The sequence below is a fragment of the Bos indicus genome, chromosome 15, assembly GCF_029378745.1.
Source record: "Bos indicus isolate NIAB-ARS_2022 breed Sahiwal x Tharparkar chromosome 15, NIAB-ARS_B.indTharparkar_mat_pri_1.0, whole genome shotgun sequence".
NCBI classification, from domain to species: domain Eukaryota; kingdom Metazoa; phylum Chordata; class Mammalia; order Artiodactyla; family Bovidae; genus Bos; species Bos indicus.
In genome coordinates this window covers 45,834,277-45,861,378 of record NC_091774.1, presented here as the reverse complement: position 1 = coordinate 45,861,378, position 27,102 = coordinate 45,834,277, and the positions used below count along the sequence as shown (strand labels likewise).

The following is a 27,102-nucleotide window of genomic DNA, read 5'->3' as shown; positions in this document are numbered from 1 at the left end:
AGGAGGAAAGTGAAGTATTCAGTCTCTGTGGATTAAAATGTTAAGCTAATTAATTCACTGATTTTTTTCATTCAGTAAACATCTGTTGATTATCTTTTAGGTGCTCCAAATTATGTCTTAGATTTAATTAAATAAATCCAATAAATATTTGATAAGAAATCACAATAGGCAAAATACTGTAGTGGGTACAGACCCAAGATGCTTCCTAGTAAAAAAAAAAAAAAAAGGAGTAAATTTATACATAAATTCTTAAACAAGTGTGTATTGTATGGTATAAACATATAAAAACAAAATAGTCAAATGCTTATAGCAGAAATAAGTCTGTTATATATTATTTTGTGAATTTAAGGCATAGGATAATCATCACTTATAAGTATGCATTTTACTTTTTAATAATTCACTGAGAATAATTCTACCCAATTTGGGAACAGAAACTGTTAAAGAAAACTAGAAGCCAGAAGAAAGTTTAACACCAGTTATTTTCTAGTTGTTATCTTATTGCACTTGTCTATAGCACATTTCCTGTTTTATTCAATTTTTGAAGCTCTCACACTTGGTTTCTGTAATTACACCATATTTTGGTTCTTCTGTATCACCGACCTCTATTTTGAAGGAAGAAGGGTCTTCTTTCTCTGCCCTCTCATATTATTTTTTGTATCCCAAGAATATGGCCTTTCTTGAACTGCTTTCTTTGCAAGATGTTCCTGGGCAGTCATACCTATGCAATTACAGTTTCAAGTTTTATGTATATTCAGGCAAATAACAGCTGTGTTTTTCACTTTGTAAATATCCTGTGCTCTATAGCTGTGCATCCCAACCAGCCACTTGAAATCCTCCTCAAGATATTTCTTAGGCATCTTAAACTCAATACATTCACCTCCTAGAAACCAAGGAATTACCTGAATTCCTCCTCTCTCTCTCTACCACATCTGCAGAGACATCAGTTCTTGTACTTCTCTCTTTAATATTCATTATCCCTGCTAATTCTTTAGTTCAGTAATTATTATTTTTACTTAGGTTATTGTTAATAGTTTCCTATTTTGTTTACCTATTTGCAATTCTTTTTTCATTTTATCAGAATTGTATTTCTAAGATACTGATATGAAAAGATTACATTTTTCTCAAAGTTCTGCAACTATATATTCTAAGGATATAGTATAATTTTAATACAAACATACATGGATTATGAAGAGCTTAATCATAGTATAATATTAGTGGACAATGGAAATGACATAAATTTTCAACAGTAAGAGAATGGGTAAGTTGGCTATAATGTATCCATTAAACAGAATATCCAGCCACCAACAGTAATAACTTTCCAGGAAACTAGAGCAGACTGAATCTAAGGGTTGCATATTAGAGCTAGCGTAAACTATGTCCTCATTTTTTCTACAATTTTGACTTAATACTACAAGAAAATCACTTCATGCTCATGGAGGTCACCTGCAACTTCATTAGATCTCAGAAACTCTGAAAATATTATCCCAGGTATACTCTAATCACTTTCATAAAGGCAGTCACCAAACTTTTGTACCTGTTGCTCTTGCCTTGTTCATCACCTGGTTTTATCTCCTGGACCCATACCCTATATTTAATATTCAACTTTGGTCTCATTGGATTTTAGCAGATTTAGGAGAGATCCTTCTGGCTCTCTTCACAGTTTATGTTCCCATGTGGACTTTATGAATGCCTTTGTAGTGCCTTCTGCCCCTATTTTTCTGAGTAAAGATTTCCTTGCTCCAACCCCTAGGTCTATGTAATAGAATACATCTTTAGAATTTATACATGAGATTTTGAATTCCCAGTCTTCCATCGCTCAAGGCAGTGGATGAAAGATGATCACTGTGCTACCCCTGCAAAGAAATACAGCATAATTATATGAAAAAGTGAAGTTAGACAGGAAACTACTATCTATCACTGAACAATTGACAGCTGTGGAGTTTAAATTAATGGTAAAGTATTCACAGGAACTGCAAGAAAAGGTGTCCCTAATCCTTCCTCAGTCTCCTTCCAAAGATAGATTTGAGGTGGATGAGGTGGAGGGAGAGGAAGGGATATCCATAAGAAATGCATGAGAGACCTGTAGTATGTAGGGAGCCCTGAAAGAGAATATTTTCTTGCTGGCTGCTTATCTAAGCAGAATAAGAATAAGAATGAATAAGTGGGTGGGCTGCATCTCCAGTAAAAGGGATGCCTAGGATTCTGAAACTCAAAGTGTAATATGGTTGACATCTTATAACCTATATATCCTATTGAATCCTATATATACCAATTACCTTATATTCAGAACATACTAAATACTGATAAAAATAAACATTTCTTTCTGGCAAGGTAAAGCAGATGAAACCTTATATTGCTGCATTTATCTTTCTGATTTAGCATCTATAAAGAAACCTCTCTCTTGTGTATCTCACTGTGTGTGTGTTTGTGTATGTGTGTGTGTATATATATATCTCTCACATCTTCTTAATCCATTCATATGTGAATGGGCACTTGGGTTGCTTCTGTGTCTTGGCTATTATAAATAGTGCTGCTTTGAATGCTGGGGTACATGAATCTTTTTGAATTCGAGTTTTCATTTTATCCAGATATATTCAGAGGAGGAGAATTGCTGGATCAGGTGGCAGGTCTGTTTTTAGGGGTTTTTTTTTAGGACCTGCCATTGTTGTTGTTGTTGTTGTTCAGTTGCTCAGTCTCATCAGTCTCATCAGAGCGACTTTGCGACTCCATGGGCTGCAGCACAACAGGTTTCCCTGTCCTTCACCATCTCCTGGAGTTTGCTCAAACTCATGTCCCTTGAGTCATCATGCCATCCAACCTCTGTTGTCCCCTTCTCCTCCTGCCTTCAACCTTTCCAAGCATCAGGGTATTTTCCAGTGAGTCACCTCTTCGCATCAGATGGCCATTGTTTTGGAGCTTCAGCTTCAGCATCAGTTCCTCCAATGAATATTCAGGACTGATTTCCTTTAGCATTGACTGGTTTGATCTCCCTGCTGTCCAAGGGACTCTCAAGAGTCTTCTCCAGCAACACAGTTCAAAAGCATCAATTCTTCGGCACTCAGCCTTCTTTATGGTCCAACTCTCACATCTATTCATGACAACTGGAAAAATCATAGGTTTGACTATATGGACCTTTGTCAGTAAAGTGATGTCTCTGCTTTTTAATATGCTGTCTAGGTTTGTCATAGCTTTTCTTCCAAGAGTAAGCATCTTTTAATTTGATGGCTGCAATCACCATCTGCATTGATTTTAGAGCCCAAGAAAATAAAGTCTCACTGTTTCCCCATCTATTTGCCATGAAAGTGATGGGACCAGATGTCATGGTCTTAATTTTTTGAATGTTGAATTTTAAGCCAGCTTTTTCACTCTTCTCTTTTACTTTCATCAAGATGCATTTTAGTTCCTCTTTGCTTTCTGCCATTAGTGTGGTGTCATCTGCATGTCTGAGATTATTGATATTTCTCCCAGCAGTCTTGATTCCACCTTGAGCTTCATCCAGTCCATCATTTTGCATGATGTATTCTGCATAGAAGTTAAATAAGCAGGGTGACAATATACAGCCTTGTCGTACTCCTTTCCAAGTCGTACTCCTTTCCAATTTTGAACCAGTCTGTTGTTCCATGTCCAGTTCTAATTGTTACTTCTTCACCTGCATACCGGTTTCACAGGAAGCAAGTAAGGTGGTCTGGTATTCCCATCTCTTTAAGAATTTTAAGCCATTTTTTGTGATCCACACAGTCAAAGGCTTTAGTGTAGTCAGTGAAGCAGATGTTTTTTTGGAATTCTTTTGCTTTTTCTGTGGTCTAGCAAATGTTGGTAATTTGATCTCTGGTTCCTCTGCCTTTTCTAAATCCAGAAATTTGTATATCTGATAGTTCTCAGTTCATATACTGTTGAAGCCTAGTTTGAAGGATTTTAAGCATCACCTTGCTAGCATGTAAAATGAGTGCAATTGTGCAGTACTTTGAACATTCTTTGGCATTGCTCTTCTTTGGGGTTGGAATGAAAACTGACCTTTTCCAGTCCTGTGGCCACTGCTGAGGTTTCCAAATTAGCTGGCATATTGAGTGCAGCACTTACACAGCATCATCTTTTAGGGTTTGAAATAGCTCAACTGGAGTTCCATCCACTCCACTAGCTTTGTCAGTAGTGATATTTCCAAGACCCACTTGACTTCACACTCCAGGATGTCTGGCTCTAGGTGAGTGATCACACCATTGTGGTTATCCAGATCATTAAGATCTTTTTTGTACAGTTCTTCTGTGTATTCTTGCCAACTTTTCTTAATATCTACTCCTTCTGTTAGGTCCATACCATTTCTGGCCTTTATTGTGCCCATCTTTGCATGAAACATTCCCTTGGTATCTCTAACTTTTCTTGAAGAAATCACTAGCCTTTCCTTTTTTGGTGTTTTCCTCTATTTCTTTGCTTTGTTCACTTAGGAAGGCTTTCTTATCTCTCCTTGCTATTCTTTGGAACTCTGCATTCAAATAGGTATATCTCTCCTTTTCTCTTTGCCTTTTGCTTCTCTTCTTTTCTCAGCTATTTGTAAGGCCTCCTCAGACAACCATCTTGCCTTTTTGCATTTATTTTTCTTGGGGGCGGTTTTGATCACTGCCTTCTGTCAGTCAGTTCAGTTCAGTCGCTCAGTCGTGTCTGACTCTTTGCAACCCCATGGATCGAAGCACACCAGGCCTCCCTGTCTATCACTAACTCCCAGAGTTCATTCAGACTCATGTCCATCGAGTCAGCAATGCCATCCAGCCATCTCATCCTCTGTTGTCTCTTTCTCCTCCTGCCCCCAATCCCTCCCAGCATCAGAGTCTTTTCCAGTGAGTCAACTCTTCGCGTGAGGTGGCCAAAGTACTGGAGTTTCAGCTTCAGCATCATTCCTTCCAAAGAAATCCCAGGACTGATCTCCTTCAGAATGGACTGGTTGGATCTCCTTGCAGTCCAAGGGACTCTAAAGAGTCTTCTCCAACACCACAGTTCAAAAGCATCAATTCTTTGGTGTTCAGCTTTCTTCACAGTCCAACTCTCACATCCATACATGACCACTGGAAAAATCATAGCCTTTCTTTTGACTAGATGGACCTTTGTTGGCAAAGTAATGTCTCTGCTTTTCAATATGCTATCTGCTGCTACTGCTAAGTCACTTCAGTTGTGTCCGACTCTGCGCGACCCAATAGATGGCAGCCCACCAGGCTCCCCCATCCCTGGGATTCTCCAGGCAAGAACACTGGAGTGAGTTGCCATTTCCTTCTCCAATGCATGAAAGTGAAAAGTGAAAGTGAAGTCGCTCAGTCATGTCCGACTCTTAGCGACCCCATGGACTGCAGCCTACCAGGCTTCTCCATCCATGGGATTTTCCAGGCAAGAGTACTGGAGTGGGGTGCCATTGCCTTCTCCGATATGCTATCTAGGTTGGTCATAACTTTTCTTCTAAGGAGGAAGCGTCTTTTAATTTCATGGCTGTAATCACCATCTTCAGTGATTTTGGAGCCCAAAAATATAAAGTCTGACACTGTTTCCACTGTTTCCCCATCTATTTGCCATGAAGTGATGGGACCAGATGCCATGGTCTTCGTTTTCTGAATGTTGAGCTTTAAGGCAACTTTTTCACTCTCCACTTTCAATTTCATCAAGAGGCTTTTGAGTTCCTCTTCACTTTCTGCCAAAAGGGTGGTATCATCTGCATATCTGAGGTTATTGGTATTTCTCCTGGCAATCTTGATTCCAGCTTGTGCTTCTTCCAGCCCAGCGTTTCTCATGATGTACTCTGCATATAAGTTAAATAAGAAGGGTAACAATATACAGCCTTGACGTACTCCTTTTCCTATTTGGAACCAGTCTGTTGTTCCATGTCCAGTTCTAACTGTTGCTTCCTGACCTGCATATGGCTTTCTCAAGAGGCAGGTCAGGTGGTCTGGTAGGTATTTCCATCTCTTTCAGAATTTTCCACAGTTTATTGTGATCCACACAGTCAAAGGCTTTGGCATAGTCAATAAAGCAGAAATAGATGTTTTTCTGGAACTCTCTTGCTTTTTCGATGATCCAGCGGATGTTGGCAATTTGATCTCTGGTTCCTGTGCCTTTTTAAAACCAGCTTGAGCATCTGGAAGTTCATGGTTCACGTATTGCTGAAGCCTGGCTTCGAGAATTTTGAGCATTACTTTACTAGTGTGTAAGATGAGTGCAATTGTGCAGTAGTTTGAGCATTCTTTGGCATTGCCTTTCTTTGGGATTGGAATGAAAACTGACCTTTTCCAGTCCTGTGGCCACTGCTGAAGTTTCCAAATTTGCTGGCATATTGAGTGCAGCACTTTCACAGCATCGTCTTTCAGGATTTGAAATAGCTCCACCGGAATTCCATCACCTCCACTAGTTTTGTTCGTAGTGATGCTTTCTAAGGCCCACTTGACTTCACATTCCAGGATGTCTGTCTCTAGGTGAGTGATCACACCATCGTGATTATCTGGGTTGTGAAGATCTTTTTTGTATAGTTCTTCCGTGTATTCCTGCCACCTCTTCTTAATATCTACTGCTTCTGTTAGGTCCATACTATTTCTGTCCTTTATCGAGCCCATCTTTGCATGAAATATTCCCTTGGTATCTCTGATTTTCTTGAAACGATCTCTAGTCTTTCCCATTCAGTTGTTTTCCTCTAATTCTTTGCGTTGATCGCTGAGGAAGGCTTTCTTATCTCTTCTTGCTGTTCTTTGGAACTCTGATTCAGATGCTTATGTCTTTCCTTTGCTCCTTTGCTTTTCGCTTCTCTTCTTTTTACAGCTATTTGTAAGGCCTCCCAAGACAGCCATTTTGCTTTTTTGCAGTTCTTTTCCACGGGGATGGTCTTGATCCCTGTCTCCTGTACAATGTCACGAACCTCCGTCCATAGTTCATCAGGCACTCTATCAGATCTAGGCCCTTAAATCTATTTCTGACTTCCACTGTATAATCATAAAGGATTTGATTTAGGTCATACCTGAATGGTCTAGTGGTTTTCCCTACTTTCTTCAATTTAAGTCTGAATTTGGCAATAAGGAGTTCATGATATGAGCCACAGTCAGCTCCCGGTGTTGTTTTGTTGACTGTGTAGAGCTTCTCCATCTTTGGCTGCAAAGAATATAATCAATCTGATTTTGGTGTTGACCATCTGGTGATGTCCATGTGTAGAGTCTTCTCTTGTGTTGTCGGAAGAGGATGTTTGCTATGACCAGTGCATTTTCTTGGCAAAAGGCTATTAGTCTTTGCCCTTCTTCATTCCGTATTCCATGGCCAAATTTGCCTGTTACTCCAGGCGTTTCTTGATTTCCTCATTTTGCATTCCAGTCCCCTATAATGAAAAGGACATCTTTTTTGGGTGTTAGTTCTAAAAGGTCTTGTAGGTCTTCATAGAACCATTCCACTTCAGGTACTTCAGCGTTACTGGTTGGGGCATAGACTTGGATTACTGTGATATTGAATGGTTTGCCTTGGAAACAAACAGAGATCATTCTGTTGTTTTTTGAGATTGCATCCAAGTACTGCATTTCGGATTCTTTTGTTGACCATGATGGCTACTCCATTTCTTCTAAGGGATTCCTGCCCGCAGTAGTAGATATAATGGTCATCTGAGTTAAATTCACCCATTCCAGTTCATTTTAGTTCACTGATTCCTAGAATGTCGACGTTCACTCTTGCCTTCTCCTGTTTGACCACTTCCAATTTGCCTAGATTCATGGTCCTGACTTTCCAGGTTCCTATGCAATATTGCTCGTTACAGCATTGGACCTTGCTTCTATCACCAGTCACATCCACAACTGAGTATTGTTTTTGCTTTGGCTCTATCCCTTCATTGTTTCTGGAGTTATTTCTCCACTGATCTCCAGTAGCATATTGGGCACCTACTGACCTGGGGAGTTCCTCTTTCAGTATCCTATTATTTTGCCTTTTCATACTGTTCATGGGGTTCTCAAGGCAAGAATACTGAAGTGGTTTGCTGTTCCCTTCTCCAGTGGACCATTCCCTTCTCTACTGCCTTCTGTAGAATGTTGCAAACCTCCGTCCATAGTTCTTCAGACACTCTATCAGATCTAATCCCTTGGATCTTTTTGTCACTTCCACTGTATAATCGTAAGGGATTTAGTTTAGGTCATATCCGAATGGCTTAGTGGTTTTTCCTACTTTCTTCAATTTAAGTCTGAATTTTGCAGTAAGGAGTTCAGGATGTGAGCCACAGTCAACTCCCGGTCTTGTTTTTGCTGACTGTATAGAGCTTCTCCATCTTTGGCTGCAAAGAACGTAATTAATCTGATTTCCATGAGTAGAGTCTTCTCTTGTGTTGTTGGAAGAGGGTGTTTGCTATGACTAGTGCCAATTCTCTTGGCAAATCTCTCTTAGCCTTTGCCCTGTTTCAAACTTGCCTGTAACTCCAGGTATCTTTTGACCACCATACTATTCTCCATCATGACTGTACCAATTTACATTCCCACCAAGAGTGTACAGGGGTTCTTTTTCACCACTGTATCCCCAGAGACTAGCTTAACGTGTTTCTTGAATGAATGACTATCTCTTTGGACAGGGCTTGTGTCCTGTTCCTAGAATGTTATTACATGTGTGAAGGTTCTGTCTACACAGAGACAGGTACATTCTTCCCTGATGGTAGCTTTTCCCAGGTAATGTTATTAAGTGTAGCCATCTGATTCTCCATGCTGCCAGGGTAATTACCTTTTCTGTCACCTCTTCAGTCTTCTATGATAGAGCTTATTTTCACCAAGTTACTAGTGATCTCCTAGTGGCCAAATCAAACAATTTTATCCGATCTTTCTACCCGACATTACTCTGATCCTCCTTCTGGAAATTCTCTCATGCTTTAACTACATCTCTGAATTTCATATTCAAAAATATATGCCCCAATCCTGATCTCTCTCTCTCTTAAATTGAATTCCAAATGTCCAACTAACTGTCCAAGAAGGATGTCAAATGCAGTGTATCCAAAATTTGATATGTAGTCATACCCTCTGACAGCTCCTTATGCTGTATTTGTCATCTTGGTTAATTAGTTAGATTAATTAAATAGTGTTTGTTCCCCTTTTCTCGATTGATTTCAAAGTTCCATAACCTATTTCAAGTTTTCGACTGGCTTCCTTAATTTAAATAAACGTTTTCAGTGTTTGTTTTTTCCTAGTGGTATTAATAATAAAATATTAATTATGTTTCTGCCTCTCAGTGATATAATAATAATAACCATGATGATGATGATAGTGATACTTATTAAGCACCTACTGTATGCTGAATACTCTTCTTAGCCATTTATGTGTACTAATTCATTTATTCCTCGCAATAGCCATATGATGCAGATACTATTATCAATCCTATTATACTGAGGAAGAAATCAAGGCAAGAGATTAAATTATTTGTTCTTGATTATAATAGCTAAATAGCAATGTAAGTAGAGTTAAGCTTGAGAATCTGCACTCTTAAATTTATTCTTACACTGTTATTCATTTTTTCTTACATTATGTCCTTTCTATTTCAAGAATTCTTAACAATTCCCACATATTTCAGGATGATAGTACCAACTGTTATTTAGATTGAATTATCACTAGTCTCATTGATTGCTACTGTTTCTCGTATGCTAAATTTTCACCATCTTGAGATCCTTATGCTAATGCAATTTTCATTTGGCTCGAGCACTTTTATGAGTATCTCTTTTTTAGAAAGGAAATATGGATACAATACTTTCTAAGTGCTTGCATGTCTAAAAATCCCTTGCCATCACAAATGAACAAAATTTGGTTTGATGTGGTCATACAGAATTACTATCTCTTTTCCTTAAAAATTCACAGTAATCCTCCATTAATACTGTATGCTGCTGCTAAGTCGCTTCAGTCGTGTCCGACTCTCTGCGATTCCATAGACAGCAGCCCACCAGGCTCTGCCGTCCCTGGGATTCTCCAGGCAAGAACACTGGAGTGGGTTGCCATTTCCTTCTCCATTGTGTCAAAGTGAAAAGTGAAAGTGAAGTTGCTCAGTGTCCGACTCTTAGCGACCCCATGGACTGTAGCCTACCAGGCTCCTCTGTCCATGGGATTTTCTAGGCAAGAGTACTGGAGTGGCTTGCCATTGCCTTCTCCGATTAATACTGTATATCCAGTATTATTTGAAGATATTGGTTCCAATCTGATTGCTTTTCTTTTCACGTAATTACTCTTTCTGTATGGAAGCTTTTAGAACTTTATCACTCGATTCCAAAATGTCACCAGGGTATGTTAAAATATACATAGGTATTTTTTCAGTAATTTTGGCCAGTGTTTGGTTTTTCAGCTGGGAGAAATTTTCTTCCAGTTCAACTTTTATTGCCATTTCTTCTTCATCTGCCCTTTTCTCTCCTTTCAGTCCTCTCATTGTTCAGATTGGAGCACTGGGTTTCTCCTCCATGAGTGTACCCAAAATTTCTCTTTGTCTTTTTGCTTTGCATTATGTAAGGATTATTTCAGTAACTAAACTAATTTAATTTAGTGTCTGGTAGCATACACTCTTCTGTTCATTGCCTCTATTAAAATTTTCACTTTGGCAAATATGATATTTTTTATTGAAAAACACTTTGTTATTGTCAAATTGCTCTTTACTGTGACAGCCAGCTGTGTTTTTTCAGTGCAGTATCCCATTAACAGAGAATAGAATTTAGAATTATTTAAAGTTTTCTCCTATTTTCTTACATGAACTCTTTTTAACAATTTTGACCTATTTTCCCTCATTATTCAGTTTAATACTCTATTTTGAGGTACTGATCTGTTTTATTTGCCCCATGATTTGCCTCCTAAAGAGTTACATTTTTTTTTCTTTCCACTGGGGTGATTTCCTTCAAATCCTATGTAATTCTGGCAAAAGAAGCAGCAGTTGGGTTTATTTCCTAAAAGATCATAGATGAGAGAGGTAGACAGGCCTTCCCATGGAAGGTAGATGGATATGTAGGTCTTCAGCTTAGGTGGGTAAAGAGGCAAATGACTAAGATCCCTCAGATCAGTGACTGGGAATCTCATCCAATGGGCGTATTAATTCCTGTCTTAAGAAAACAGCTTTGACTATACAAATCTTTGTTAGCAAAGTGATTGCTACTTTTTAATATGCCGTTTAGGTTTCTCATAGCTTTCCTTCCAAGGAGCAAGCATCTTTTAATTTGGAAGGTTGTAAAAGAGGGAGGAACCAGAAATTTTACTTGTAAGCAGGACCCTTTGATCTAGGCAGGCAGTTATGGATGGGTTTGGCTCACAGGTTGCCCATTTCCAGGAAAGCAGGGTGGCTACACTCAGGCATCATGAGCTGGAGAAAACCAAGAAAGCTGCCACCTGGCTGGCTTCTATGTGCATAGTAGAGCTAATGGCATTCAGTGAGCATTTTGTTGCCTTTAATCCATCCTCCTTTGAACATCTTTTTATGAACCTAAAGTCGCAGATATGTTGGTTTGATCGCTTTCTCTTTTCCAATGGTAATAATTTGGCTGTGTTTTCCCTTTAACATTTGTTGCATTGTATTGGTAGCAAATTGAATTTAGATTCCTGTCTTCTCAGAATTGTAAATATCCTTCAAAATTTATTTTTTCTAGCTTTAATTTTGAAGCCATGGAGGTATATTTCTTTATCTCCAGGAATTGACCATAGTTTCTGTTCATCTTCATCCCTCCCATCATATGTACCACAAAGTGCTCAGGTGTAACCTACCAGCTGGCCCTTGCCCTTGTAGTTACTTTCCTTGTATAACGTGGTCAGATGAGAAATGCTATGAAAATATAACTCGCTTCTGAAAAAGTCTCCATATGTGAGAAAAGATGTTTCAAGTGCATCAGTAGAAGCAGGATATGGTGGGATAAGAAACATGATAGATTCTGGAATTACAAGGATGTGTACAGTGGAGTATGGAGCTAGAGAGCTGGGAAAAGGCCAGATCATGAGGTTTTTTAAAAGTCATGACAAAGAGTCTGACCATTTTCCAGAGGCTGTTGGAAGTTAAAAGCTTTTAAAGAAGGGAGCAGCAAGATTAGATGTGTGTTTTAAGCAACTCACTCTGGCAGCAGTGTGGAGGATGAATTGGATGAGGGGAGAATGGAGTGAAGAAACCCATTAAGAAGTTATTAAATAGGTTTAGGTGAGAATTTATGAGGCTTCTACTAGGGCCAGTAGCAATGTGGAGAATAGTGGAGAGTTTCAAAAGCTACTTAGCAAGTAGAATAGACAGACTTGGTGTTTGATTAGATGTGGAGTGAGAGGAGAAGCAGGAGCCTCGAATGGCTTTGTGATGGGCCTGTCTCCTGATACCATACTTGAAGCCAGGAATATAAGAGGAGAATTGGGTTTATCCAAAAGGAGGATATAGTGTTTGTAACTTGTCTAAGATATTTGAATGCAAATGTCCAAATATGTCCAGCATGTACACCCACATATCACACATACATAGCAAAACTGCTCACTAAGGATATATGAGCCAGATTTAAAGATATGGACAGATATCAACAGCATATGGTGGATGTGTAAAGAAAGAATAATACTGACAAATATAATTTGGAGGTTATTACTCCAGTCTAGATACTGTTCTGGTGCTTTAGGGATAACAGAAGAGAGGAATCTAGAATCTCAGAGATAAGATTAGGTAAACAGAACATGAAGAGAATATGAGGTCAAAAATGTGGGGGAAGGAGAAAAGGGAATTTCGAAGTGTAATATAAAGGCATATGCTAGAGATGTCCAACAAACAGATGTCCAACATGTGGACAAAAATGTGTCTTGGACTTTGATAGTTAGAAGTTGCTTAACTTCTAATAAAAGGGAAGGACAGACACAGGGTATGAAAGCATTCTAGTCTCTTTCCTTAGAGTTTCATTTGACTTTGATTGCTGCTAAGCTGCTAAGTCGCTTCAGTCGTGTCCAACTCTGTGAGACCCCATAGACGGCAGCCCACCAGGCTTCCCCGTCCCTGGGATTCTCCAGGCAAGAATACTGCAGTGGGTTGCCATTTCCTTCTCCAGTGCATGAAAGTGAAAAAATAAAGTGAAGTCGCTCAGTCGTGTCCAACTCCTAGCGACCCCATGGACTGCAGCCCACCAGGCCCCTCCGTCCATGGGATTTTCCAGGCAAGAGTACTGGAGTCACCTTTTTAACAGGTTTTGGAGGAAAGTACCTAAGATTAGAAGGAGGTCTCTGAACAGAAAATGTGTAGTTGTGATTGCTTACTTTTGGAAGTGAAGAGAGCCAAATTCCTGGAGAGGAGGGAGGGGATGAAGCAAATCCTGCCCTCACAGAGCAGGTTGAGGCAGATGAACTAAGTTGCCTCAGTGTTGTGAGAAGTCCACCAGACCTGAGCATCAGAAGGGCTGGGCAGGGCTGGGGGACTTGAATAGGCTTGCGTATGGGGACTTAGAGGGAGGAAGGTGGATACACTAGGTGCTGAGACCTATCATCTAGATCCTTCTTCCAGCAGCGAGACACTTATTCTAGTCACCAGGAAGGTTGACTGCTAGTTGCTCATGGCTGAGTCCCTCTGCAGAAATTGTCCTTGTTGAAGGGTATGCTCCCTCCCCAGGGGCAGCCTGCATTCAGTGGCCAGTTGATGCAAAGATATCAGAACCCAGGCCCCTTGTCTCTATTTAGCACACCTCTGAAGGGCCAGCCCAACTTCAGAGCTCCAGTGAAGTTGGTTAGAACCTCAGGGCAACCACGTACCACTTGAACTTTTTTCTTAGCAGAATCTAGTTTTTCCTATTTGCTTACAGGTATTGTTCATAAGAACAGTCTTTAATAAACCTACCTGCATCAAATCTTGGTTGCAGAGTCTTATTTCTGGACAACTCAACCTAAGAGGGTGAGTAAATATGTTTTAATCAACTGTAGGTCTCCCAGATATGGATCTAACTAGCAGGAACAGAGTTTTGATTTCATCATTAGAGGACTGATCAAAACACTCAACAATGAGAAGTTAATACAATGTAATTCTACAGCATTTGTTCTCAACTAGGAGTAGAGGTGAGAAATAAGGAGGCCATACTCTATAGCTGTGCCCATCTGTGACCTTGATACCTTTCTTCTCCAGATTTCTGATACCCAATGCCTCCTTGAGAAACACAGTTTTGATACTATGGAACTGTCTGCACACTGGGATGTACTTATTCCTGGTGGGTCACTGAAGATGGAAAACCTATTGGTGAGACAAGGTTGTCATTAGAGGGGAGGGGAAGGGTAGAGGAGAGCTATTTCAGTTTTGCTTTGTTAAGGGAAGTATTTTAGTTTATTTCCATTCAGTTGAGAGAGAGAAGTTGTGAATACAAAGACCACTTTGTCTGAAAAGACCCTCTACCAACCAAGACATACAAAATTTTCTCCAGTAGTCTCATATCCACAATCATAACACTGAACTCTCTTTCTGCATCTTAAGAATTAGAGTTCCCATTTCCAACCCCCTAAGATTGGAGGTTGGTGGTATTTGACAGAGACTTCCAATGTTGTTCTTTTTCTAATAGCAAAGAGAAAATAGTCTTAAGTATTGCCATACTTCGGGCTTCCCAGGTGGCACTAGTGGTAAAGAACCCATCTGCCAATGCAGAGATGCGGGTTTGATTCCTGGGTTGGGAAGATCCTTTGGAGTAGGGCATGGAAACTCCAGTATTCTTGCCTGGAGAATCCCTGGACAGAGGAGCCTGGTGGAGTACGGTCCGTAGGGTCACAGAGTCGGACACGACTGAAGTGACTTAGCGTGTGTTGCCATATTTTATGGCTTTTTTAAATTGAAGCACAGCTAACATATATCACTATATTAGTTTTAGGTGCACATCATAATTACTCAGTATTTGTATACACTGCAAAATGATCACCACAATATCTAGTTAACATCTGTCACCATACATAGTTAAAAAATTTTTTTCTTATGTTGAGGACTTTTAAGATCTGTTCTCTTAGCAATTTTCAAATATGCAATACAGTATTATTAATTATGCTATAAAATACATCCTTCTGACTTATTTATTTTACCACTGGAAGTTCATACGTTTTGACCCCCTTCACCCATTTTATCTACCCAGTGTTTTTCTGACCCATTTCTAAATGACCTGGTCATCCTAGTCCTTAACTGCTGGGGTCATCATGAGCCTGGCAGTTTCATCCTCTTTGGGAGATCTGTTTATGACTCTGTACTTCTTGTTTACAGCTTTCCTGATGGTCCGAGTACTTTTGCAGTGGCAATCCTTTCCCTTGACTCAAAACCCAAAGGTTAATAACTCCCTTCATATCTAACAGCTGATTTATGCTGTAATTATGATGAAACAGAACTGGAAGTCCAGGTAAATGTTTTTTACCAAGGAAGGAAGCCTGTGTTCAGGAGTGGGCATGCGATAAGGCTTCACTGCAATTAGAAATCACTCCTGGATGTTGACACCTCCCTCTGAGTTTCAGTGGGAGAATAAACTGAATGAGAGTAAAGGGACAGGACATGTAAGAGAAGGAAAAAAATTTTTTTAAGATGTCTGACAATTCACAGGTGAAAGTTGAATTTTTTTTTAACTGCTTTGGGGGAATGAAAGCAAATTTCCCTGGTAAGAAATCATTTCCTTGCAGGATCGACTTGGGGGCTATTAGCCAGATATGACCTGAGTGCAGCATTCCCCATGGGTCATAAAGGTGACTATATGTAGGAACTGATCATTAGAAAAATGATTAAAGCTATTATTAACCCATTACTCAATTACTTATTAATTACTCTAAAATGTGGCTAGAAATGAGGCAATTAGGAGTTCACAGTTTTAATTGGTATTTGAAATCACAGAGGGTGAATTGATGAGCACCAGCTGCTGTGACATTTTGCCTGGTGATGAGCTACTGAAGAAGCGGCTATAAAGCAGTACTCTGTAATCTCTCTTTTCACAGTATGGCCGCACTCAGGGAGGGCAGATGTTTCCCCCTGGGAGAGAAAAGGGGCACTCACACTTCCATTTGACTAGAGAGCCATGAAGTCAGGATCATGCCAAAGCATGCAGCCCTGGGAAGAAAGTAGGAGGAAAGATATGTGGTGGTCTTTCCCATAGTAGATGCTGGATGGAAAGCTGCATCCAGGAAACTTGGGATGACTGTTCAAAATTAAACTTCTGGCAAAAGTGGGGTCTTAGCAAGCTAGTATCAGTGCCAGTGATACAGCCTTCAGAGTCCTCTTGCTTGTTTAGAGTAGGTGGGCTAACCACTCAAGACATCCTCTGTTCCTCATTCAGGCGTTCAGAAGCATTTTGGTATCTTTTGATCATTTGTCTGTCAGCTCTGTGATAAGAAGTTAAAGTGCTTGAGGAATGGCTCCTTCCTATGAATTTCTCAGAGTTTTGTTTCTCCAGAGATATCTTTATGACATTAAATATGTCTTAATATTGTTATGCATATCTATGGGATATATGCCCTAAGGATCTTTTTCCTTAAAGATGATGCTTTTTTCTGAGAAATTTTAAAGATATGAAAAACACAAAGAAGTTATGACAAATACCAGTTCTCTACAACCCAGAATTATTGATGGTTAATTGACTATAGACATAGATTATCTCTATATAGTTCAAAAGTTTTATTTACTGTAGAGTGTTTCATAGCATGAATATAAACGTAAGTTTTATTTGTCAGTTTCCTTTATAATAGACATTTATGTTGTGAGGTTTATAGTATCACAAGCAATGAACTAATCACTTTTATCATACATGTTTTGTGATTACATATATGACTGCTGGATCAGAAAGTTTGTTACTGTTGTTTAGTCACCAAGTCATGTCTGACTCTTTTGTGACCACCATGGACTGCAGACTGCAAGGCAACTACTGTCTGTGGGATTTCCCAGGCAAGAATACTAGGGTGGGTTGCCATTTCCTTCTCCAAGGGATCTTCCTGACCCAGGGATCAAACCTGAGTCTCCTGCATTGGCAGGTGGATTTTTTACCACAGAGCCACACCAGGGAGTAGTTTTAATTTTGCTAATTGCTACCAGTTACTTTTCAAATTGTAATGCCAGTTTATATTCTTACCAGTGATGTATGAGAATTCTGTGGTCCCCAAATTTTTGCAAAAACTAATATTGTCAAATTTTTTAGTGTTTGCATATTTGATAAGAGAAAATGGCATTATGTTGTGCTTTATTTTGCATTTTCCTGAGTACAGATGAGGCTGAACATCTTTTTGCCTTTTCATTGCCCATTCTGATTTCTTCTTCTGTGTTATAACCTGTGATGATTTTTCTGTGTTTATCTTCTTGATTTGTGGGAGTTCTTTATATATTCTGCATAGGAATCCTTTGATGGTTGCAGAATATAGGGTTTGACTGAATCTGCCTCTGTTTGAATTCTGATTTATCACTAACCCAGTAAATTACTTATTTACTCTATGCTCCAGTTTTATTATCTGTAAGCTAGAGATGATGATAGTTTTTTATTCATGGTGTTATCATGAAGATTTGTTGAATTAATAGCTATAAAAGGGATTTAGAATAGTGCTTGATAATTTGTCAGAATGTGGAGGAGTAGAAACAATGAGAAAAATACAAAGAACTCACAGTCTTCCCAGTTTTTTTTTTTTTTTTTTTACAGCTGCGGAAACAAGACAACCATTAGTGGCTCAATAAATTATCCTAGTGCACACTTTATGGCATTCTTACTGGGTTGCTTAAGTTGTCAGGTACCCCTTCTTCGCCTGTGTTTATTTTGTATACCATTCAAGTTTCTAGACCACCTGACCTGCCTCCTGAGAAATCTGTATGCAGGTCAGGGAACAACAGTTAGAACTGGACATGAAACAACAGACTGGTTCCAAATAGGAAAAGGAGTACGCCAAGGCTGTATATTGTCACCCTACTTATTTAACTTATATGCAGAGTACATCATGAGAAACGCTGGGCTGGAAGAAGCACAAGCTGGAATCAAGATTGCCAGGAGAAATATCAATAACCTCAGATAGCAGATGACACCACCCTTATGGCAAAAAGTGAAGAAGAACTAAAGAGCCTCTTGATGAAAGTGAAAGAGGAGAGTGAGAAAGTTGGCTTAAAGCTCAACATTCAGAAAACAAAGATCATGGCATCCGGTTCCATCACTTCATGGGAAATAGATGGAGAAACAGTGGACACAGTGGCTGATTTTATTTTTCTGGGCTCCAAAATCACTGAAGATGGTGATTGCAGCCATGAAATTAAAAGATGCTTACTCCTTGGAAGGAAAGTTATGCCCAACCTAGATAGCATATTAAAAAGCAGAGACATTACTTCGTCAACAAAGGTCCGTCTAGCCAAGGCTGTGGTTTTTCCTGTGGTCATGTATGGATGTGAGATTTGGACTGTGAAGAAGGCTGAGTGCAGAAAAGTTGATGCTTTTGAACTGTGGTGTTGGAGAAGACTCTTGAGAGTCCCTTGGACTGCGAGGAGATCCAACCAGTCCATCCCAAAGGAGATCAGTTCTGGGCGTTCATTAGAAGGACTGATGTTGAAGCTGAAACTCCAGTACTTTGGCCACCTCATGCGAAGAGCTGATTCATCGGAAAAGACTTTGATGCTGGGCGGGATTGGGGGCAGGAGGAGAAGGGGACGACAGAGGATGAGATGGGTGGATGGCATCACGGACTCGATGGACGTGAGTCTGAGTGAACTCCAGGAGTTGGTGATGGACAGGGAGGCCTGGCGTGCTGTGATTCTTGGGGTCGCAAAGAGTCGGACATGACTGAGCGACTGAACTGAACTGAACAAGTTTCTGTACATTTTTGCAAGTTTAGCATCAGTTCAGTTCAGTCGCTCAGTCATGTCCGACTCTTTGCGACCCCATGAATCGCAGCACGCCAGGCCTCCCTGTCCATCACCAACTCCTGGAGTCCACCCAGACTCACGTCCATCGAGTCAGTGATGCCATCCAGCCATCTCATCCTCTCTCGTCCCCTTCTCCTCCTGCCCCCAATCCCGCCCAGCATCAAAGTCTTTTCCGATGAATCAGCTCTTCGCATGAGGTGGCCAAAGTACTGGAGTTTCAGCTTCAACATCAGTCCTTCTAATGAACGCCCAGAACTGATCTCCTTTGGGATGGACTGGTTGGATCTCCTCGCAGTCCAAGGGACTCTCAAGAGTCTTCTCCAACACCACAGTTCAAAAGCATCAACTTTTCTGCACTCAGCCTTCTTCACAGTCCAAATCTCACATCCATACATGACCACAGGAAAAACCATAGCCTTGGCTAGACGAACCTTAAGAAAATTTGTGAGATGATCTCTCCTTTGGTTCCCAGTGCTTCTTGAACAAACCATAAACATAACCCTTAGCTCAAAACATTGTTCTATTCTCTACACTCTACACTCTACACTCAACCCTGGTAGGGACATAAGGGTAAAGACTGCCTCGTTCCTCTCAATATCCCCAGTGGCTAGGATCGTTCTGCCACTTAGAAGGGATTCAGTAAATGTTGACTGATTTCCTGACAAAAGCTGTTTCCAACTGGAGGAAAAATATGCTTTAAAATTTTTCCCAGCTAATCACTAATTAAAAAGGCAGCAGCATTAGTGAAGGTTAATTTTGGAATCATTTATTAAAATATTTTCATAAATTTTAAAATTTCATTTGGGAAATATAGTGCACATAGATTATGTGTTGAGCACTTATGCACTAGTGCATTGTTGATACACACACACACACACACACATGCACAATATTGTAGAAATAACAGCAAAATCTTGAGGGAAAATGGTTTACTGCAGCTCTTCCTAGAACTCATCTTAGAGCTTATTTAAAAAAAAAAAAACAATTCATTCCTTTAGGGACCTCAGCACAGATCTCTGCTAAACTGAGCTCCTGGGCTGATAACACATCAGAGAGAAAGGAAGGTGTCATTTGGCAATTTGGCTGCTGCTGATGACACAGTCATCTTTCAGAAAAAAAAAAGTTAGCTCCAGGGGAGGGCTGCCTTTGAGAGCAAAAGGATAGGAAGTGAAGAGAACTGGTTACTAGGTTTTCTTTGCAGGAAAGCAAGCTATTTTTTTTTTCTGAGTATAAGAAAATGCTACCTATTTATTCTGACTGAGATAATACTAGAAAAGGAAAAGCTGAGAACCAGAAATAGAGATCTTGAGAGGCACCTGGACTGCAGGTCACTGGGGGAAGGAAGCATGCCTACTTTGTTCAGCCTTTGCTTTCTGAGGAATTGACACAGTGTCTGGTACTAGTAGACATTTGGTAAATATTTGCTCAGAAAGTATATGAATGGATGTGTCCTGGAGTTTAGAAGTATTCCCTTATCCTTCATCTCAAAATTAAATGATAAAAATATAGTATTGGATGAAGGCAGCCAAAAAATACAAACTTCCAGTTTTAAGATAAAGGAGTACTAGCGTCGTTAAGTATTTAATACACCATAATAAATATAATTAACACTTCTGTATGCTATATGTGGGAGCTTCCCAGGTGGCACTAGCGGTAAAAAACCCACCTGCCAATGCAGGAGGTGTAAGAGACATGGGTTTGATCCTTAGGTCAGGAAGGTCCCCTGAAGGAGGAAATGGCAGCCCACTCCAGTATTCCTGCCTGGAGAATCTCATGGACAGAGGAGCCTGGTGACCTACGATCCATGGATTTGCAAAGAGAGACGACTGAAGCAACTTAGCACACGTGCATGCACACATGCTATATATGAATGTTGTCAGGAGAGTAAATCCTAAGATTTCTCTAAACAAGAAAAAAATTTTGTTTTCATTTTATTTTGTATCTATATGAGATAATAGCTATTCAGGTAAACTTGTAATAATCATTTTATGATGTGAGTGAAAGTTGCTCAGATGTGTCAGACTGTTTGTGACCCCATGAAATTCTCCAGGCCAGAGTACCGGAGTGGGTAGCCTTTCCCTTCTCCAGGGTATCTTCCCAACCCAGGGATCAAACCCAGGTCTCCTGCATTGCAGGCGGATTCTTTACCAGCTGAGCCACAAGGAAAGCCAATCATTTTATGGTGTACATAAGTCAAATCATTATGCTGTATACAATAAACTCATACAGTGCTGTATCTCAATTATATCTCAATAAAAGGATATTATTGAGATATTTATTTATATAAATAAAATGGAAGGAAAATATATTTTCATAAAAATATAGTTTCAAAATTACCAAAAAAAGAGAACACGAGAAATATAGTAATATGAAAGTGTTGGTCGCTTAGTTGTGTCTAACTCTTTGTGACCCTATGGACTGTAGCCTGCCAGGCTCCCCTGTCCATGGAATTCTCCAGGCAAGAATACTACAGTGGGTAGCCATTCTCTTCTCCAGAGGATCTTCCTGACCCAGGGATGGAACTGGGTCTCCAGCACTGCAGGCAGATTCTGTACTGTTTGAGCCACCAGGGAAGCCCCAAATATAGTAATGTGCTATGCCATGCTGTGCTTAGTTTCTCAGTCGTGTCCTACTCTGCAGCCACATATACTGTAGCCTGCTGGGCTCCTCCATCCACGGGGATTCTCCAGGCAAGAATAGTGAAGTGAGTTGCCATGCCCACCTACAGGGGTTATTCCCAACCCAGGGATCGAACCCAGGTCTTCTGCATTCTAAGTGGATTCTTTACCAGCTGAGCCACCAGGGAGGCCCCAATAAATAGTCATAATCCACCCATAAAGATAAAACTAGGTTTTGAATATTTTCCCATAGTCATTATTATGTATGTACATGTTAGTATTTGCATATGTGTGTGCATAGATACATACAAATTTATGATTATGCTTTGTAAGTGACTTTTCATTCTAATTTTTATTTCTACTGTGAATATTTTTCAATATTATAAAATAATTTCTCTGAGAATGGTTCAAACTGATTTCCTTTAGGATGGACTGGTTGGATCTCCTTGCAGTCTAAGGGACTCTGAAGAGTCTTCTCCAACACAACAGTTCAAAAGTATAATTCTTCGGCGCTCAGCTTGCTTTATAGTCCAACTATCACATCCATACATGACTACTGGAAAAACCATAGCTTTGACTAGATGGACCTTTGTTGGCAAAGTAATGTCTCTGCTTTTTAATATGCTGTCTAGGTCGGTCATAACTTTTCTTGTAAGGAGCAAGTGTTTTTAAATTCATGGCTGCAGTCACCACCTGCAGTGATTTTGGAGCCCCCCCAAATAAAGTCTGTCTCTGTTTCCATTGTTTCCCCATCTATTTGCCATGAAGTGATGGGACCAGATGCCGTGATCTTAGTGTTCTAAATGTTGAGTTTTAAGCCAACTTTTTTGCTCTTCTCTTTCACTTTCATCAAGAGGCTCTTTAGTTCTTCTTCACTTTCTGCCATAACGTGATATCATCTGCATATCCAAGGTTATTGATATTTCTCCCGGCAGTCTTGTTTCCAGCTTGTGCTTCATCCAGTCTGGCATTTCTCATGATGTACTCTACATATAAGTTAAATAAGCAGGATGACAATATACAGCATTGACAAAAGCCTTTACCTTTTGGACCAATCGGTTCTTCTATATCCAGTTCCAACTGTTGCTTCTTGAGCAGCATACAGATTTCTTAGGAGGTAGGTCAGTTCAGTTTAGTCACTCAGTCATATCCAACTCTTTCTGACCCCATGAACTGCAGCATGCCAGGCCTCCCTGTCCATCACCAACTCCTGGAGCCCACCCAAACCCATGTCCATTGAGTCGGTGATGCCATCCAACCATCTCATCCTCTGTCGTCTCCTTCTCCTCCTGCCCACAATCTTTCCCAGCATCAGGGTCTTTTCCAATGAGTCAGCTCTTCGCATCAGGTGGCCAAAGTATTGGAGTTTCAGCTTCAACATCAGTCTTTCCAATGAACACCCAGGACTGATCTTTAGGATGGACTGGTTGGATCTCCTCGTAGTCCAGGGAACTCTCAAGAGTCTTCTCCAACACCACATTTCAAAAGCATCAATTCTTCTGCACTCAGCTTTCATTATAGTCCAACTCTCACATTCATACATGACCACTGGAAAAACCATAGTCTTGGCTAGACGGACCTTTGTTGACAAAGTAATGTCTCTGCTTTTTAATATGCTGTTGGTCATAACTTTCCTTCCAAGGAATAAGCATCGTTTAAATTTCATGGCTGGAATCACCATCTGCAGTGATTTTGGAGCCCAGAAAAATAAAGTCAGCCACTGTTTCCACTGTTTCCCCATCTATTTGCCATGAAGTGATGGGACTGGATGTCATGATCTTTGTTTTCTGAATATTGAGCTTTAAGCCAACTTTTTTCACTCTCCTCTTTCACTTTCATCAAGAGGCTCTTTGGTTCTTCTTTGCTTTCTGCCATAATGGTGGTGTCATCTGCTATCTGAGGTTATTGATATTTCTCCGGGCAATCTTGATTCCAGCTTGTGCTTCTTCCAGCCCAGCGTTTCTCATGATGTACTCTGCGTAGAATTTAAATAAGTAGGGTAACAGTATACAGCCTTGACGTACTCCTTTTAGGTCAGGTGGTGTGGTATTCCCATCTCTTGAAGAATTTTCCACAGTTTGTTGTGATCCACACAATCAAAGGCTTTGGCATAGTCAATACAGCAGAAGTAGATGTTTTTCTTTCCTTTTTTTTTTTTTTTTTGCATTTCTTTTCCATGGGGATGGTCTTGATCCATTTCACGTACAATGTCACGAACCTCCGTCCATAGTTCATCAGGCACTCTATCTATCGGATCTAGGCCCTTAAATCTATTTCTGACTTCCACTGTATAATCATAAGGAATTTGATTTAGGTCATACCTGAATGGTCTAGTGGTTTTCCCTACTTTCTTCAATTTAAGTCTGAATTTGGCAATAAGGAGTTCATGATCTGAGCCACAGTCAGCTCCCGGTCTTGTTTTTGCTAACTGTATAGAGCTTCTCCATCTTTGGCTGCAAAGAATATAATCAATCTGATTTCGGTGTTGACCATCTGGTGATGTCCATGTGTAGAGTCTTCTCTTGTGTTGTCGGAAGAGGGTGTTTGCTATGACCAGTGCATTTTCTTGGCAAAAGGCTATTAGTCTTTGCCCTGCTTCATTCCGTATTCCAAGGCCAAATTTGCCTGTTACTCCAGGTGTTTCTTGACTTCCTCATTTTGCATTCCAGTCCCCTATAATGAAAAGGACATCTTTTTTGGGTGTTAGTTCTAAAAGGTCTTGTAGGTCTTCATAGAACCATTCAACTTCAGCTACTTCAGCATTACTGGTTGGGGCATAGGCTTGGATTACTGTGATATTGAATGGTTTGCCTTGGAAATGAACAGAGATGATTCTGTCGTTTTTGAGATTGCATCCAAGTACTGCATTTCGGATTCTTTTGTTGACCATGATGGCTACTCAATTTCTTCTAAGGGATTCCTGCTGTTTCCACTGTTTCCCCATCTGTTTCCCATGAAGTGATGGGACCAGATACCATGATCTTCGTTTTCTAAATGTTGAGCTTTAAGCCAACTTTTTCACTCTCTTCTTTCACTTTCATCAAGAGGCTTTTTAGTTCCTCTTCACTTTGTGCCACAAGGGTGGTGCACTCATCTCACACGCTAGTAAAGTAATGCTCAAAATTCTCTAAGCCAGGCTTCAGCAATACGTGAACCATGAACTCCCAGATGTTCAAGCTGGTTTTTTAAAAGGCAGAGGAACCAGAGATGAAATTGCCAACATCCGCTGAATCATCGAAAAACCAAGAGAGTTCCAGAAAAACATGCATTTCTGCTTTATTGAATATGCCAAAGCCTTTGACTGTGTGGATCACAATAAACTGTGGAAAATTCTGAAAGAGATGGGAATACCAGACCACCTGACCTGCCTCTTGAGAAACCTATATGCAGGTCAGGAAGCAACAGTTGGAACTGGACATGGAACAACAGACTGGTTCCAAATAGGAAAAGGAGTACGTCAAGGCTGCAAATTGTCACCCTGCTTACTTAACTTATATGCTGAGGCATGGTGAGAAATGCTGGGCTGGAAGAAGCACAAGCTGGAATCCAGATTGCTGGGAGAAATATCAATAACCTCAGATATGCAGATGACACCACCCTTATGGTGGAAAGGGAAGAGGAACTCAAAAGCCTCTTGATGAAGGTGAAAGAGGAGAGTGGAAAAGTTGGCTTAAAGCTCAACATTCAGAAAACGAAGATCATGGCATTTGGTCCCATCACGTCATGGGAAATAGATGGGGAAACAGTGGAAACAGTGTCAGACTTTATTTTTTTGGGCTCCAAAACCACTGCAGATGGTGATTGCAGCCATGAAATAAAAATATGCTTACTCCTTGGAAGAAAAGTTATGGCCAACCTAGACAGCACTTTGCCAACAAAGGTCCATCTAGTCAAGGCTTTGGTTTTTCCAGTGGTCATGTATGGATGTGAGAGTTGCACTATAAAGAAAGCTGAGTGCTGAAGAATTGATGCTTTTGAGTTGTGGTTTTGGAGAAGACTCTTGAGTGTCCCTTGGACTGCATGGAGGTCCAACCAGTCCATTGTAAAGAAATCAGTCCTGAATGTTCATTGGAAGGACTAATGTTGAAGCTGAAACTCTAATACATTGGCCACCTGATGCAAAAAGCTGACTCATTAGAATAAACCCTGATGCTGGGAAAGATTGAAGGCGAGAGTAGAAGGGAACGACAGAGGATGAGATGGTTGGATGGCATCACCGACTCCATGAACGTAAGTTTGAGTAAACTCCGGGAGTTGTTGATGGACAGGGAGGCCTTGTGTGCTGCAGTCCATGGGGGGCGCAAAGAGTCAGACACGACTGAGCGACTGAACTGAACTGAACCATATTTTGGATTCCACAAATAGGTGAAAGCATGATATTTCCCTTTCTCTTTCTGACTTATTTCCCTTAGTGTGATAACTCTGGGTCTATCCATGCTGCAAATAGCATTATTTCATTCTTTTTAATGGCTGAGTAATATATCATTGGGGGCTTCCCTGGTGGCTCAGATGGTAAAGAATCTGCCTACAGTGCAGAAGACCCGGGTTCAGTCCATGGGTTTGGAAGATCCCCTGGAGAAGGAAATGGCCACCCACTCTAGTATTCTTGCCTGGAGAATTCCATGGACAGAGGAACCTAGCGAAGTATATCCATGAGATTGCAAGGAGTCATACACGAGTGACCAACACACACACACAGAGAATATGTCATTGTGTATTTATACCATATCTTCTTTATCCATTCATTTGTCAAGAATACTAAATCTATCAATAATAATTACCCAGTTTGTCAAATTTCTTTTAATATTATTTTTTGGTAATTTACAAGAAACAAGTTTTAAAGTAATTAAATCCACTGTTTTTTGCTTTGTGATTTCTGTGTTTTTCATTCTTAGAAAAAGTTTCCTCTTCTGAGGGTTTACAGAATGCTCATTTACAGTTTTTTTCTAGTTTAGTTTACTTTATGTTGCTTTAGTTTTATTTTGTCTTAATTTTAAGCACATCACTAAGTCATTTCAATTTAGCTTTGCTGCTGCTGCGTCGCTTCAGTTGTGTCTGACTCTGTGCGACCCCATAGACAGCAGCCCACCAGGCTCTGCCATCCCTGGGATTCTCCAGGCAAGAACACTGGAGTGGATTGCCATTTTCTTCTCCAGTGCATGAAAGTGAAAAGTGAAAGTGAAGTCACTCAGTCCTGTCTGACTCCTAGCGACCCCATGGACTGCAGCCTAGCGGGCTCCTCCGTCCATGGGATTTTCCAGGCAAGAGTACTGGAGTGGGGTGCCATTGCCTTCTCCGCAATTTAGCTTTATTTTACCCCAAATACCTAACCAATTGTTCCAGAGTCATTTATTGAATACTTTTCCCTTTACATTACTCATTTTTGGTGGAAATTTAGCTATACATTAAATTCTTACATATAAGAGTATTGGTTTCTGAAATGTTTATATTACTCCATTGATCAAACTGTCAATTCTTGCCCTAGATACATAGCATCTTGATAACTAAAGGTTTATTGTAGGCTTTATTATATTGTAAGACAAATTTCTCTTCATGACTCTTCTCATCTCATTTTATTTATCTTTCTGGAATTTTCATACTATTCAAGACTATATACTTTAAAAATGAGCTATATTTTTACTTTGTCCAGTGAAACTTAGAAGAACTCGAGAAAAATTGTATTGGAATCACATTAAGCCTT

The 27,102-nt window shown here is 40.1% G+C and overlaps 1 long non-coding RNA gene across 1 annotated transcript in view; it reads right to left on the bottom strand.

Annotated features, from left to right (window-relative positions):
* Nucleotides 1-496: 496 nt before the first annotated feature.
* LOC139187312 (uncharacterized) overlaps nucleotides 497-27,102 on the bottom strand; it is a 43,885-nt gene continuing 17,279 nt past the window's right edge. The window contains exons 2-3 of the long non-coding RNA XR_011570867.1: nucleotides 13,786-13,831; nucleotides 497-718 (exon numbers count right to left, since the gene is read on the bottom strand). This is a non-coding gene — a long non-coding RNA (uncharacterized lncRNA). The remainder of the gene's footprint in view (nucleotides 719-13,785; nucleotides 13,832-27,102) is intronic.